This window comes from Saimiri boliviensis, chromosome 1, assembly GCF_048565385.1.
Source record: "Saimiri boliviensis isolate mSaiBol1 chromosome 1, mSaiBol1.pri, whole genome shotgun sequence".
NCBI classification, from domain to species: Eukaryota; Metazoa; Chordata; class Mammalia; order Primates; family Cebidae; genus Saimiri; species Saimiri boliviensis.
The window spans coordinates 17,271,987-17,286,074 of NC_133449.1; positions in this window are offsets into that span (position 1 = coordinate 17,271,987).

A 14,088-nucleotide genomic window follows, 5' to 3' on the forward strand; every position below is an offset into this window, starting at 1 on the left:
CCTGTTAGGAACCGGGCTGCATAGCAGGTGGTGAGTGGCATACAAGCAAGAATTACCACCTGAGCTCCACCTCCTGTCAGATCAGCAGTGGCATTAGATTCTCATAGGAGCATGAACCCTATTAAGAACTACACATGCAAAGATTTAGTTTGCAAGCTCCTGCTGAAAATCTAATGCCTGATGAGCTGAGGTCAAACAGTTTCATCCCACAACTATCTCCCCTGCATGGTCTGTGGAAAAATTGTCTTCCACAAAACTGGTCCTTGGTGCCAGAAAGGTTGGGGACCACCGATACAGCTAATACAGGCGTAAGTGTAAAATTATACTTTTTCCCCCTCAAGGATTTCTCTATTTTCATTGTCCAGTTTATGTCAGTTATTAAAGCATTCCATGTTTTTGTTCTTTGATTTGGTCATGTTATCACTTGTATATCAAATCTTATCATAAGTTGCTGCTTACGTATTTGCTCATCACTTCATTGTCTTGTTGAGGATGCCTAACTTCCTTTCAAATAATCTGCCAAAGATCTGCCTCCAGTTACGAGGATCCTGCAATTGGTTTCTTTCTGGTGGCTCCATACCAAAGCCCTGCTCTGGCCGAACTACTTTGGGCTTTGTGTAATCAATCTTAAGTCCTTGGTGGTTTTTCTTTTAGATTTTTTTTATATGTATATAAAATCTCCAACTGGCTGGATGCGGTGGCTCATGTCTGTAATCTTGGCACTTTGGGAGGCCACGGTGGGTGGATTGCTTGAGGCCAGGAGTTCAAGACCAGCCGGGCCAACATGGCAAAACGCTGTCTACTAAAAATATGAAAATTAGCATGGTCTGGTGGTGTGTGCTTGTAATTCCAGCTACCCAGGAGGCTGAGGCAGGAGAATCACTTGAACCTAGGAGGCGGAGGTTGCAGTAAGCTGAGATGGTGTCACTGCACTCCAGCCTAGGTGAAAGAGTGAGACTCTGTCTCAAAAAAAGATTAAAATGTAAATTAAAAAATAAAATCTCCATCTAGATTTTATAATGAGGACTCTACTTTTTCCTTTTGAGTGACATGGCTTGAGCCATCTTGTCAGGCATGGCTAGCTTCAAATTCTTTTTGTTAGGTAGAAAGAGCCCATCCCCCACATCTGGGGCCCACATCCAGCAGGCTGCCTCTGGGGCCCACATCCAGCAGGCCTCTGGAGGTTGGTCTGCCCAGCAACAGGACTAGCCAATCGCCTTCCTGCATCAGCCCGCCAAAACCCGTACACGCCCCGGCATCAGCCCGCCAAAACCTAGCCAATCCCCTTTTGCCACAAGGCTCTTCCCTCTCCTTTGTTTAACCTCCACCAATCACTCCATGACACCTCACCTAAACAGGCCGCCGCCCCTATAAAAACCCTCTCCGGCAGCTGCTGGGTGCAGCTCAGCTCCCCTCCCGCCTGGGTTGCCCGCAGATCCCAATAAACCTGGACTCGGCTTAACAACTCCTCGCTCTCATTTGCTTTGGGAAGGGTCTCTGCGGGTCGCACACTTTTCTGTTAACAGATTTTCTCATTGATCTTGGAGACACTTTCTGACTTTTCTGAGACTCGTTTATTCAGATGTTGATATGACAGGCGTTGTGTTAGGCCCTGGAGATACAGTGATCAGTGGTATCTTATAAGGTTGTTTTGATGTTTGTGAAGTGGCTGCCACCATTGACACGTTGTAGGGAATCGGTAATTGGTAGCTGTGTCAGTTACTATCATTTGGAAAGAGCACTGTCAGATTTTGGATTCAAAGTGAATATAGCCAAGCACTACCTTTTGGTAAAAATATGGACACAGTAACACTAGTAGGGGGCAGTGCGAGGGTGGGAGATGTGCTTCCAGAAGAAGGAAACCCTAGCGTCATCACACAAGGGATCCTAACAGATGTGGCATTTGAACTACTGGAAAAAATGTGCTTGCTTAAATATAATTTGGTGACTAATACTCATCTAATCACCCACCATATGTGTTGAGCAGCCACTTTGAGCAAGGTTCTTAGGCCTATGTCTAACAGCCACGGGAAGCCCAGTAAGTTTAAAATTTTTCCAGGTCACCCAACTAGAAAAGGTTAAAGCTGGGACTAGAACTCACATTTCCTAATTAATGAGTGAATGCAATTCTCTATACTTATGTTTCCATACATCACTCAGTTCTTGACTCAAATATCACCTCAGAGAGTCCTAATCTTTTTATCTCCTGACATTACAAATGTTGGGTTTAGGTGTTTTTGTTTGTTTGTTTGTTTGTTTGTTTGTTTTAATTGCCTGTTTCCCAAACTAGAATGCAAACTTGATGAAGCAGGGACTAAGTCCTTTCTGTTCACAGAATTCTAGAACAGTGTTTGGCACAGTGATTACTAGGTGCATGAATGGCAATTCCCCACAACCCCCTCCCTGCCCCCCCACCACACACGCACACACACACACACACACACACACACACACGGAGCCTGTACCAGCAGTGGCTGCTCTTACCTTGCAGAATCTCGTCTTAGTACTTCAGCATGGCTCACAAAGCTGAGGCAGCCTGGCCCCAGCTTGTCTCCAGCTTCACGCATTCACAGTCATGAACCTCAGCTCTAGCCACCTAAGACCAATTTGTTATTTCCTGCACAGATGTCTCTGCCTGAAATGCTTGCTTCTTCCTTATTGGCTAGATAAACCTCATCTGTCAAGGACCAGCTCACATGTCATAACTTTCTAATCCCAAGCCGAATTAATTGCTCTATATGTGTTCCCAAAGAAATTGCCCATACCTTCATGATAGTATTTATCATATTCATTTCACAAATATTAGCTGATGACTACCATGTAGGAAGCACAATATTCCTTACTTAAAAATACCTCTATCTCTCCCTCAGATAAGACTAAGATCTCTTTGAACACAAAAATAAAATCTTATTTCTGTTTACTTCCCCCAGATCCCTGCCCAGGGTTTGACTCTTCTGCCTCACCAACTGTTACTTACCTATTGAGATTCAGTATAAATATGGTTTTCTTTAAGAAAGGCTTCTGTTGCTTCTCTGGATTGCTGCTAGTCCCCATAGACTTCTAAAATATAACCTGTCTATAGTTTTGTGTTGGGTTACATTTTTTGTTTGTTTCCCACACCAGACTACGGGCATCCTCAGGGCAGAGAAACCTTATTGTGCTTCTGAATCTATAGCACCCAGCAGAGGGACTGGCACAGAAAGTGTCCAGTGAGGCTGGGCGCGGTGGCTCATGCCTATAATCCCAGTATTTTGGAAGGCAGAGATGGCAGATTGCCTGAGGTCAGGAGTTCGAGACCAGCATGGCCAACATGTTGAAACCCCATCTGTACTAAAAATACAAAAATTACACTTGTAATTTCAGTTACTTGGGAGACTGACATAGGAGAATCACTTGAACCTGGGAGGTGGACGTTGCAGTGAGCTGAAGACCGTGCCATTGCACTCCAGCCTGGGCAAGAGTGAAACTCCATTTCAATCAAAAAAAAAAAAAAAAAAAAAAAAGTGTTCAGTGAATGGGTGCTGATTGATTGGTGGTGATTTCAGGGTCTTCGTTCTAAATTTCTCTGTGGAGAGAGACCAAATCCAATTGCATGAATTAGCTTGATCCCTAGTTGCCTTTAGCCACTTTAAGATGCCCTGCCAAGATGCTTTCTGAAGGTGAAGAATCTAAATCTTAAACTGCTGTTTCTGTTCTGCTGGTAGCACTTAGGGTAAAACAGCTTAAATAGTATTACTGAAGGCAGCCTCCTTTCATCTATAGATTAACGTGGCAATGTTTATCACCTTCTTAGCCAAGTAAAGCTTTTATCAGGCTCAACTAACAGCTTGCATTAGCCTCTTTCAAGAACTTGCCATATTGCCTATAAACTGACATGCTGCAGATAGTCCCAGCAATAGTCCAAAACAGTGGGACTCTTTTTGATGATTGTCAGAATGGATAGTTTAGTTAGACCCAGGCCAGATAAATTCACTAAATTGCCTGTTTGGCAGTGGAGGGGAGAGTCATCAGCAAAGTAGGCCGACCCTTCCATGGGCAGAATGAATATTTTGCTAACATTTAGAAGAATTCCTTTTGTAAGCACCAAGTACCTTTAATAAGGATTAAGTGTCTGAGCTTCCTCAGCATTATTCTGTTCCAAGACCCGAAAAGGAAAATAACCTCCCAAAATGGCAAAAACTGCTCTTATATTTAGAATTATCTGATCAAAGACCTAATGAAAAGATTCTAGAGTGTGTGTGTCATCCTAAGTTAAATCTTCATCTACCACCCAACTGATGTATACCTGCTTTTCTGTGAGTGAAGTCAGAAATGGCTGTTCATTCATAAATGCTTTCAAGCTGAAAGTGAGAAAGTGATTTATGAAACACCCAGGTGAAGGGAGACAAGTCCCCTTGCGTTTTGGTTTTCAAGCAATACTGGTTGCAGTAACTGCTCTGATGTAATTATTACTAACATGTACATTTTTATTAAACTGAAAATGCTAACTGAATGCCAGATGTCAGAAGGTTTATTTTACAGAGTTGCCCAAACAAAGACATCTCTAGGTCAGTCGCTGTGAAGGCCCCACAGCTTCCCTGCTGGGATAGTTCTATGGGAGGTGTCAAAGGACGGTACAGCCAGGTCTACATCTTGTGAAACGAACCAACGGACATTTTCTTAAACCTGAGAGTCACTGGTCTGAGGAACTGTCTTGGTTCTGATAGAGACTAGCTACACTGGGCAAACCTCCCTGGCTTCACTTCCTTCTCTCTTCACTCTCAATCACATTTGAGGGCATATATAAATGTATATGAAACTTCAGTATATAAATTTAGCATTACTGATGTCTTTAAAATGTATTCCATTATAATCTGTATAATTTTTTGTGAAGGGAATTGTCTACCTATAAAGAGAACAGAAACAGCTCACTGGGCACTAATGAATATAAGTAAGTTTATGCAGTTTCAAAAGTCTGTTATGCAAAGAGTTAGTAAATCTTGGGAAAAGACAAATGTTGTATCTTAAATGTTTATGTGCCACGCATCTCATTCTTAAAATTCCTAATCTATGCCCCACAAAAACTGAGAGGGCTGAGTACGGTGGCTCACACCTGCCTAACATGTAGTATGCATTTAATACATACTTGTTCAATCAATAAATAAAGTTAGTTTCAACCCAAATCCATCTAAAGACAAAGCCCATGCTTTGACCATGAATACGCTGCAATTTTGAATTGAATTCTTAAGATGGATTCAGTCCTGGGACAGGCATACTGCCTTCGATAGGCATCCTGGAAATCACATCTGCTGCCTCCCTTCAAGATGTTCATAACTTAGTTGTGATGCCAGACTCATTTTTTCTTGAGATAACAAACACAGTAAGTGCTGAGTGAAGGGAATTGCATCAGAGGGCACCAGAATGTAGAAGAGAGTGGTCAGTGAAGATCCAAGTGGTCCTCGTAGGGCCTCTTAGAGCTGAGAAACTTGATAGGACCCTTTTATGGTGGATGCCAGTTAGGAGAAAGGCAAGACTGTCAGGTCTTGGATGAGACTTAAGAGAATCAGTGAGTTTATCCAGGAGTCTCATTAATGACATGTGTTTTAGGGGATTCCAGAGGGGGACATTTGCTAGAATCATTTTTCTGGGGGAAAAAAAAAACAAAAAACAAAAAAATTCTTTACTTACAAGTATAGTTTCATGAGAAAACAACTCTGGCAGGAGAAGAGGAGGAAAGAGAAAGGCAGTGAGGTTTCTTCTTTCTCAGTATGGCTGTGGTTGTGGTGAGGGCATGATGGATCAAGACTGGCACAGAGTGAGTGCCAGATAATTATTGGCCCGCTTACTCTCGAAGTTCTCCTCTGTGGGATTTGCCTAGAATTCCACGCTGTCTCCAGAAATAAATCGCCAACTGTGGGACTTACAAGCAGAGGCTGCCTCTTGAGCACCAGCAGTAGGGCAAAGCTGCATAATCTGCCCAGGTGATTGGACTGCACAGACCCCTGGTTATTGGCAGATACTGCACTATTCCAGAGTTCCTCAGAGGGCCACAGCTGACCATCATGAGACCTGCTCCTATCATGTCTCCTAGTGAAGGATAGAGCAGAGATCCCTAAGAACTAAGTTGTCAGCCGGGGAAGATGACTTACTATGCTCAGAATTAACATTCATCCATTCACACCCACATCTCTCCATTCAGGAAGCAAGTACTCTATGCCAAGAATCATGCGAACTGTAGGAGCTATCACAAGGGTTAGACAGTTTCCTGTCCTTGAGGAACTCATGGTCTATTCATAAAGAAAACCATGTGCAGTTAGTTTCTTAACTCTACCCTGTTTCCAGGGCGGGGTTGATAAAAGATTTATCACATACTCAGGCTTGGCCACAAAACCACACCACACCAAACATGTTTACTCCATGAAGGGAAAGACTGATTAACCTTCCCACCCCCTACCCCTCAAGCCCTTCCCGGAAAGGTGATAATGAAAGATTTGGTCTCTACTGAGCCACAACAGGATTTGCATTTTAAAGTCTGACAGATCTTTATAGGCCTTTTGATCTCTACTGCTCTCTACCCACCCACTGCAGCCTTGCTGCCTCCTCCCAAACCCCCTCAGTTCTCTACCCTGTACAAGCTACAAACTTCAGAAATGATGGCCCTAGGTCCAGAGGCCTCTAGGACATATGACCTGGTGTAATGTGCTCATAGCCATATAGCTTCTGTTTATTGAATACCAACTACCTATTGAGTACTTTTCTTCTTAACCCTCACAGTCACCCTGCAAGGTTCATATTATTTACCTTTTTTTTTTAAGTGAGGAGGACAATGAGGCTTGGAGGTTAAATAACCTGCTTCAAATCAGTAATAAAAAGTAGGAGCGACAGAACTAAAACCCAAGTCTTCGCACCACCAAACCTATAACCTTTTTATTAAGCCAAGCTGACTCCAATAGACAATACTGGTTATTGTAGGCTATCATAGCTAAGATCCTTCTTGGAAAAGGTAATCCTGCATTCCAGTTTTCTTGCTGGTGTTATTCTGGAAATAGCCCAATAAATGTCACAATTTGATTTACTCGAGGACAAACTTGCAGCTGTCTTTTCTTTTAGAGCACTTCTTGAGCTCTTTTTCCTCTCTTTCTACTTGTCTTTCCCACAGACCGCTTCAGCCCGACAGCTGCATGTCTTGATTTGGGACCATCATCTGAAGCCTCCTGGGCTCTGTGGAACAGTCTCTCCAACTCAGAGAAAGCCTATTGGAAACAAACTCAAGAGTCTCAGGTCCATATATTTTTGCAGCTGGAGGGAACCGAGAAAGCCATCTAAAACACTGAGTTTCAGAGAATAACTAGTGTAAAATAACTGGTATCAGATTTACCAGTTATTTACTAGTTATACTACAGCTTTGCCAAGTTAAAGTAAAAGACGGAAGAAACAAGTCACATTAACGAAGTCTCATTTAATCTTCACTATAACCCAGTGAGGTAAAATTAATTAATATCCTTGCGGTCAGATGAACTCTGACTCACAGAAATAACTGACTCTACAGTGATAGTTAGCAAGACCAGGACCTCAGGTAACCGCAGAGAGCAGACCCTTTCTCACACAGTGCACTTTGCGGTAGGCATGAGAAGGCGCATAACCAATATGCTGGCTGGTGACTGACTGGCCTGTGAAATTTGCTCCTGTCCTGAAGAGCAAATCATTTTGCCGCCTTAATGAGACCACTTCTGGAACCTAAATTCATCTGGCATTCACAAGAACCTGAGTCATACTTTGACCAAGCGGGCCTCTGAAAAACGGGGTATGGGCGACTACAGCCTCCCTAAAACGTTCTGAGTGTGTTACCAGTTAAAGGATTCTGCAAGTTCCTTTCCTCCTTGGAAAGTCCATCCTCCCCCCCTCAAAGAGTGGGCCTTAGAAGTGCCAAATTGGGAGCCATAAGAAAGGCGCTGCTGGCTGCTGAGTTGTCCTGTCGAGGTTGAGAGATCAGGTTCAAAGCTCCAGCCGCAGTCTCTCCGCCCCCACTCTCCACCCCACCTCCCATCCAGAGAGGGAATGGTCCTTCCCATCCCTCACTATTATTTGTTGTAAAAACTTCTGGAATGTGCTCAGCTGGGGGCCACATAGGGAGTTGGAGGCATCCTTTCTGCTCTCTACAGATCAACCCCAACCTTAGAGAGGAAGCTCTTGGGAAAGTTTCTCTCCAGGAAAAATGGTTACAGATGCAGAAATCTCCCCTCCTTAGCACCCAGCATAAATTTTGGTGTGGATTGGGCTGCTTCTAAGATATTTTTCTCAGTGATTCTCTGTCAACCATGCCGCTGTGGTTCCAGCATTCAGAACAACAGGGTTGGGAGGTAATGCTGGTCCTGTGGCTTCAAATCTTACCCAGCCAGCCCTGGCCAATTGTTCTTTATGGTATAACTCACAATCCATTTCTATTACAGCATTTTTCTTGACTGCCTGTCCATACTAACCTCATTCTTCTCTGAAAGAATATATACCCACATTTAACTATCAAAAGCCAGACTGTTCTCAAATGGCATTTGAGTTGTGCCTTAAGGGACACCTTGTCCACCTACTTAAGGAAACTTATCTGCATCCTGATATTCCCGATTCTGGAGCATGTGGTTTACCTGCTAATCACAGTGCTACTAAAGATCCTTACCTGGCATAATTTTGCTAGGTAAGGATCTTTAGTAGCACTGTGATTAACAGGTAAACCACATGCTCCTGTTTGGAAGCACTCATCTTTGTTATTAATCCCTTTGCACTCCTGTTTGGAAGCACTTATCTTTGTTATTAATCCCTTCTGTAGCTCAGTCTTTTTAGATCTAGATCTCTAACTCTTCCTATATCTATAGATCTAGACCTAGATCTCTAGATCTTCTTATCTTTAAAATACATGTGGCACATACACCATTTTTGTTGCACACCTGAAGCTCATTCCTGACCTCTCTCACGCTGACTTCTGTTTAGACATTGAACTCCCAGGCACAGGGAACTTGTCTGGTTCCCTGTGTGTTTCCAGCAAGTAATGGGGTTTCTGCTCCCATGAAGAAGCAGAAAGGTACCCTCCACCACAGTAAAAATGGCACTGAGTGATTCCACAACTCGAAGTGAGCTCCAAGGCTGCACTCAGGGCAGAAATGAGAGAGGGTAGGAAGATGAGGCTGACCAGCATTGAAAAGGGAAACACCTTGGGAAGGAACAGCTTGTACTGGATCAGGTGCCAGGTAAGAAATCCTGGGGATTATAAACCTCTAAACCAACTGTTCTTAAATTTAGCCTTCCTAGAACTCATCTGAAGAGTCTGTTATAAAAATAAATGGTTGGGTCCCACCCCTGCTAGATTCAGATTCAGATTCAGTGGCCTTTGGATCACACTTACAGAAAGTCTGCTGTAGATGGGAGAAAGATGTAGAGGGCTGCAGAAGAAAAGGAGAGAAGAAAATAATGGTGTGTTTTGAGCATAGACTCACCACACACAGTCAGGATAACCAAGTCTCTTCCTTTCTGTCCCTCTTTCTCTCTTTCTTTCTTTCTCCTTTTAGTACTGTAGTTATAAAATGCTTTTGAAAGTATAAAAAGCTTTTGATCACGGTCCAGAGTGATTAAATAGTCTGTGGCAAATTTTTCCTTCCTTCCTTCCTTCCTTCCTTCCTTCCTTCCCTCCCTTGCTCCCTCCCTCCCTCCCTCCTTCCTTCCTTCCTTCCTTCTTGTGAAATCAGTACTCCTGGCAGAGGCCTGCCATTATGTATGCAGGAAGGGCCATTTAACAAGTCACTTGGGTGGTAACTGAGGAAAGTACAAGCCTACAAAGTCTTCCTTGTTCTGCCTCCACAGGGGAAAATGGCTGACCCACCCAAGAGCCCACAGCATGAGCTGTTTTCTTCCAAGCTCTGCATTTCAGGTGCTTCCTGCTCAGGGATTCTCCTGAAAGAACATGCAAGAACAGAAGGTACCATGGCTTCCTCTAGCCATGGATTATGGAAAGCCCACTGAGGCTGGCCTCTCAAGGCCCAAAGATGACCATTTGCACCCAGCATTTCCAAACACAGTTTCCCAGACTGGGATCAAATGAACTATAAGACAACGGCTTCAAGAACTCTGGACAAGGATGTCTGGGACTCACGCCAGGGAATCTTGGCTCATGGTATCTGAGACAAACTCAGGAATCTATAGCAGGTAATAATGATGGGCAATTGGATTTGGAAACCAAATCCAACTGGAGGATACTAGCACCACAGAATCTGTTCTGGTCCTCCAGATGGCTGAGGTCAAAATCCCCATCCTACATCTGAATAAAAGGCCTCCAGGCCTTTCCTCTACAATCCTATGTCAAGACCCAGTTTTGATGCCATTTTTTCCAGGAATTTTTTCAGGATTTCCCAAATGAAATTTATTTCTCTCTTCTTTCTCCTCCCACAGCACATTTTCAGTGTCTTTATAATACTTTAGAGCATCATCCTTCTCTTCATATAACATTTATCCACCACCATTGTGCAACAGAAATATAATGCCAACCATATACGGTATCTTCACTCTTTAAAAAAATAAAAATAAGCAGGTGAAATTAATTTCACAGTGTATTTGATTTAACTCAATACTTCAAAATGCTATTTTAACATGTAATCAATATAAAAATCATGAGTGAGACTTTTTTGTTTCTTTGTTTTGTTTTGTTGCCTTCCTTTTTATTTTCTGTTGAAAATTTTTTTCCTTTCTAATGTATTTTTAAATCCTTTAGCGATACTTTAAATTTTTTATTCCTTCTAAGTATTTGAAATCTAGTGTGTATTATACACTTGTATCACATCTCAGCCTTAAGACTGCATTTCACATGTTTAATCATCATACGTGGCCAGTGGATGCCATGTTGGGGAGCACAATACTGACGTTTGAGGTCATATCTGTGACTTTTGCTTCTGGGTCCTCCTCAGACTGAGCACAGTCCCTTCCGAAGAGTCTTCGCTGGTGTTTTGTTTGGCTAGCTATTTTAAGGCTCAGTATCTTAGGAGATAAGAATGGGGAAGAGATACATCAGTTTTAAGGAGGGAGAAGCTGGCTGGGCACAGTGGCTCATGCCTATAATCCCAGCACTTTGGGAGGCCGAGGAGGGCAGATCACCTGAGGTCAGGGGTTTGAGACCAGGCTGGCCAATTTGGTAAAACCCTGTCTCCACTAAAATTGCAAAAATTAGCCAGGGGATGGCTGTGCATGCCTGTAGTCCCAGCTACTCAAGAGACTGAGACACGAGAATTGCTTGAACCTGGGAGGCAGAGGTTTCAGTGAGCCAAGATCGTGTCACTGTACTCCAGCCTGGGTGACGGAGTAAGACTCCATGTAAATAAAAAAGGAGGGCGAAGCCATCCAGAGCAGGCTGCCTATGAGAGGAGTTGAGTGAGAAGAAGTTTAGCACAGGGCACTGGGGGGAGCAGAAAATGGTACTCAGGCCAAAGAGGCAGATACTAGCTACCTCCTCCATCCTGCATGGCAGGAGTGGATGCTGTAGACAAAGGTAATGGTGGCTCTGAACCACGTATTCAGCCTGCTTTGTGCAGGTTGCCTTGAGCCACCTGGAGAATACTGACTGCCAAAGGATTTGATGGGGATGTAATGTGATCACTTGAGTCTCTAAAAAACAGCTGCAGCCAGAATGTATTTTCAGCAAAGATGTCTTCTGAAAACAAGTTGAGCCAGTTTGTATGCTGGCCAAGTCTTCCCAAGAGAGTTCATTGGCTTACCTCATTGTTCAGCCATAATTGGTTCAATCAGGAAAAAGGGCGATCACTTTCGCCAGTATGGAATTGCCTCCAAGGTAATGCCCACAGATGTAAGATTCCCCCAGGTAGCTTTTCAGGAAACAGACATCTCCTGAGAAAACCTGAGTTTCAGCCTTGTTTCCTAGATGCTCTGAGGCCAAATAATCAGTATTCAGAGCTGCAAGGACTGGAATTTGGGACTCCCCGAGCTGGTGTGACCAGCAGTGTAATGCTTTCTACTTCAATACCTAAGGAGGACCAATCCCTGGGTTGGACCATATCCATTCCCACGTGAGGCACAGGACCTGGTGTTAAGAGCCCAGCCTTTGAAGAGGGATACTGTTTCCCAAATGCCAGCCCACCCATGCATTTGGAATATTCATTATACTAGAACTCTTAACTTGGTTTATGCAAAGCATTGTAGCAACTGGGTAAGGCGTTTCGACCTCCAGCATGTGACCTGCAGCAAGTTATCTTACCTCTCTAAGCCTCAGGTTCTTCCACCGTAAAACATGTATAGTATCAGTCCCTATCTCTGTGTGCTGTCTTTTAAGCTGTGAGATAAACTACAAATCGAAATGCATGAAAAGTGCTCAATATAAGTTCATAACTATTTGAAAATTATGTTCAACATAAAACAGAATAATTTAAATCAGAAAAGTGATTTTAAAAGAGTAAGAAAGAAATATTCTCAACCAAGTGGGTGCTGAATACACACAAACAGAGCCAGTGCTGGGCAACTAAGGGTAATCAGCAGAAAGGCAGGTCCCTTCCAATCCCTGCTTCTAGTCTAATTGAGGGGACTTTCTTTCCTGTAGGAGGAAAATCCTGTGTTGGTCTGTGTAGCATCAACTACAAGCACAACAGAGGCCATCAAAGGGTTGACTGGGAGTCAGAGAGATCAGAAAAAACAATTAGGATTTGGAAAGGAAGTGGGATGGCACCACTCACCCTAGGCAGAAAATGTGCACCAGCTGAGACACTGCAATGGGATGAGCAGCCTGTCTTCTAGAGAGAGGGAGAAGGCAAAGTGCAGACTGGACCAAGGGGAAAGGTGGAGAAGGACTGGGAAGCTTTGTGACAAATAAGATGAATAACAAACATATCAGTGAGAAAACAGGCCAAGGACTCATCGGCAGGCACAGTCCCTACAGCATGAGAACAAAATGCTAAGCTCCATGTGATACATATTACAGGGAAGGGAGGAAAGGAGAAGGGAGGGGAGGGGAGGGGAATGAGGACATTGTCTCTAATTCCCCAGCTCTGCCAGGAATACTCTTCTGGAGAGCCTATCACCTAGCCTATTCAAACAAATGCTCTCACAAATGACTGAAAGGGTCATGTAACCCCCAAATAGTCATCTTCTTTTTTTTTTTTTTTTGAGACCGAGTCTTGCTCTGTTGCCCAGGCTGGAGTGCAGTGGCACGATCTTGGCTCACTGCAACCTCTGCCTCTTGGGTTCAAGTGATTTTTCTGACTCAGCCTCCCGAGTAGCTGGGACTATAGGCACCTGCCATCGCACCTGGCTAATTTTTGTATTTTTAGTAGATATGGGGTTTCACCATATTGGCCAGGCTGGTCTCAAACTCCTGACTTCATGATCTGCCTGCCTCGGCCTCCCAAAGTGCTGGAGTTACAGGCATGAGCCACCACGCCCAGCCAGTCTTCATTTTTAAGAATGCCCTGGAAAAGCTAGTTAAGACACTTACTTTGTCTCTGCCTGGCTTTTTTACTTGTACTCACCAAACCTAGTCTTCCTATAAGAAATCATTAGATTTTATCTTGAGAACATTTTGAGCTATGAGAAGAGAGCACATCGTGTTCATACATACAGGCACAGTCATTATCACAGGATTCCATTTCCTCTGTTCTGTTTGAATGCATCTCCTGGCAACAGCTGTCCAGCTCCCTAAAGCCGGCAGCAGCTGCAATAATGAGCCAACCATTTATCTGAGTGTGTGGATGACAGTCACGGACCCATGGTGCAGCTGTTCTTTAAAGTCCACTGTCTTGTGCCTCCCTCGGATCTAGACAACAAAGACAGCCATTCATTAAACTCCTTTGTTTCAAGTTTTAGGGAATCCTCTATGCCTTTTACCAGTGATACAGTCTTTTAATTCTGCCACTTGCTGGTAGTTTTACCATAAACACAAAAAACCTCTTCAAACTTTGTTTTTCTTAACTCTCTAGTGGAGATAATCACCATTACCCACCTCATGAGATGGTTGTGATGCTCCAAAGATGTAATCGATGTGACAATCTTTTACAAACTATAAGACCAGTATTCTTGTATTAATAATTATTAAGGACCTTGTTTCTATATTTAAAGTAAAAAAAATTA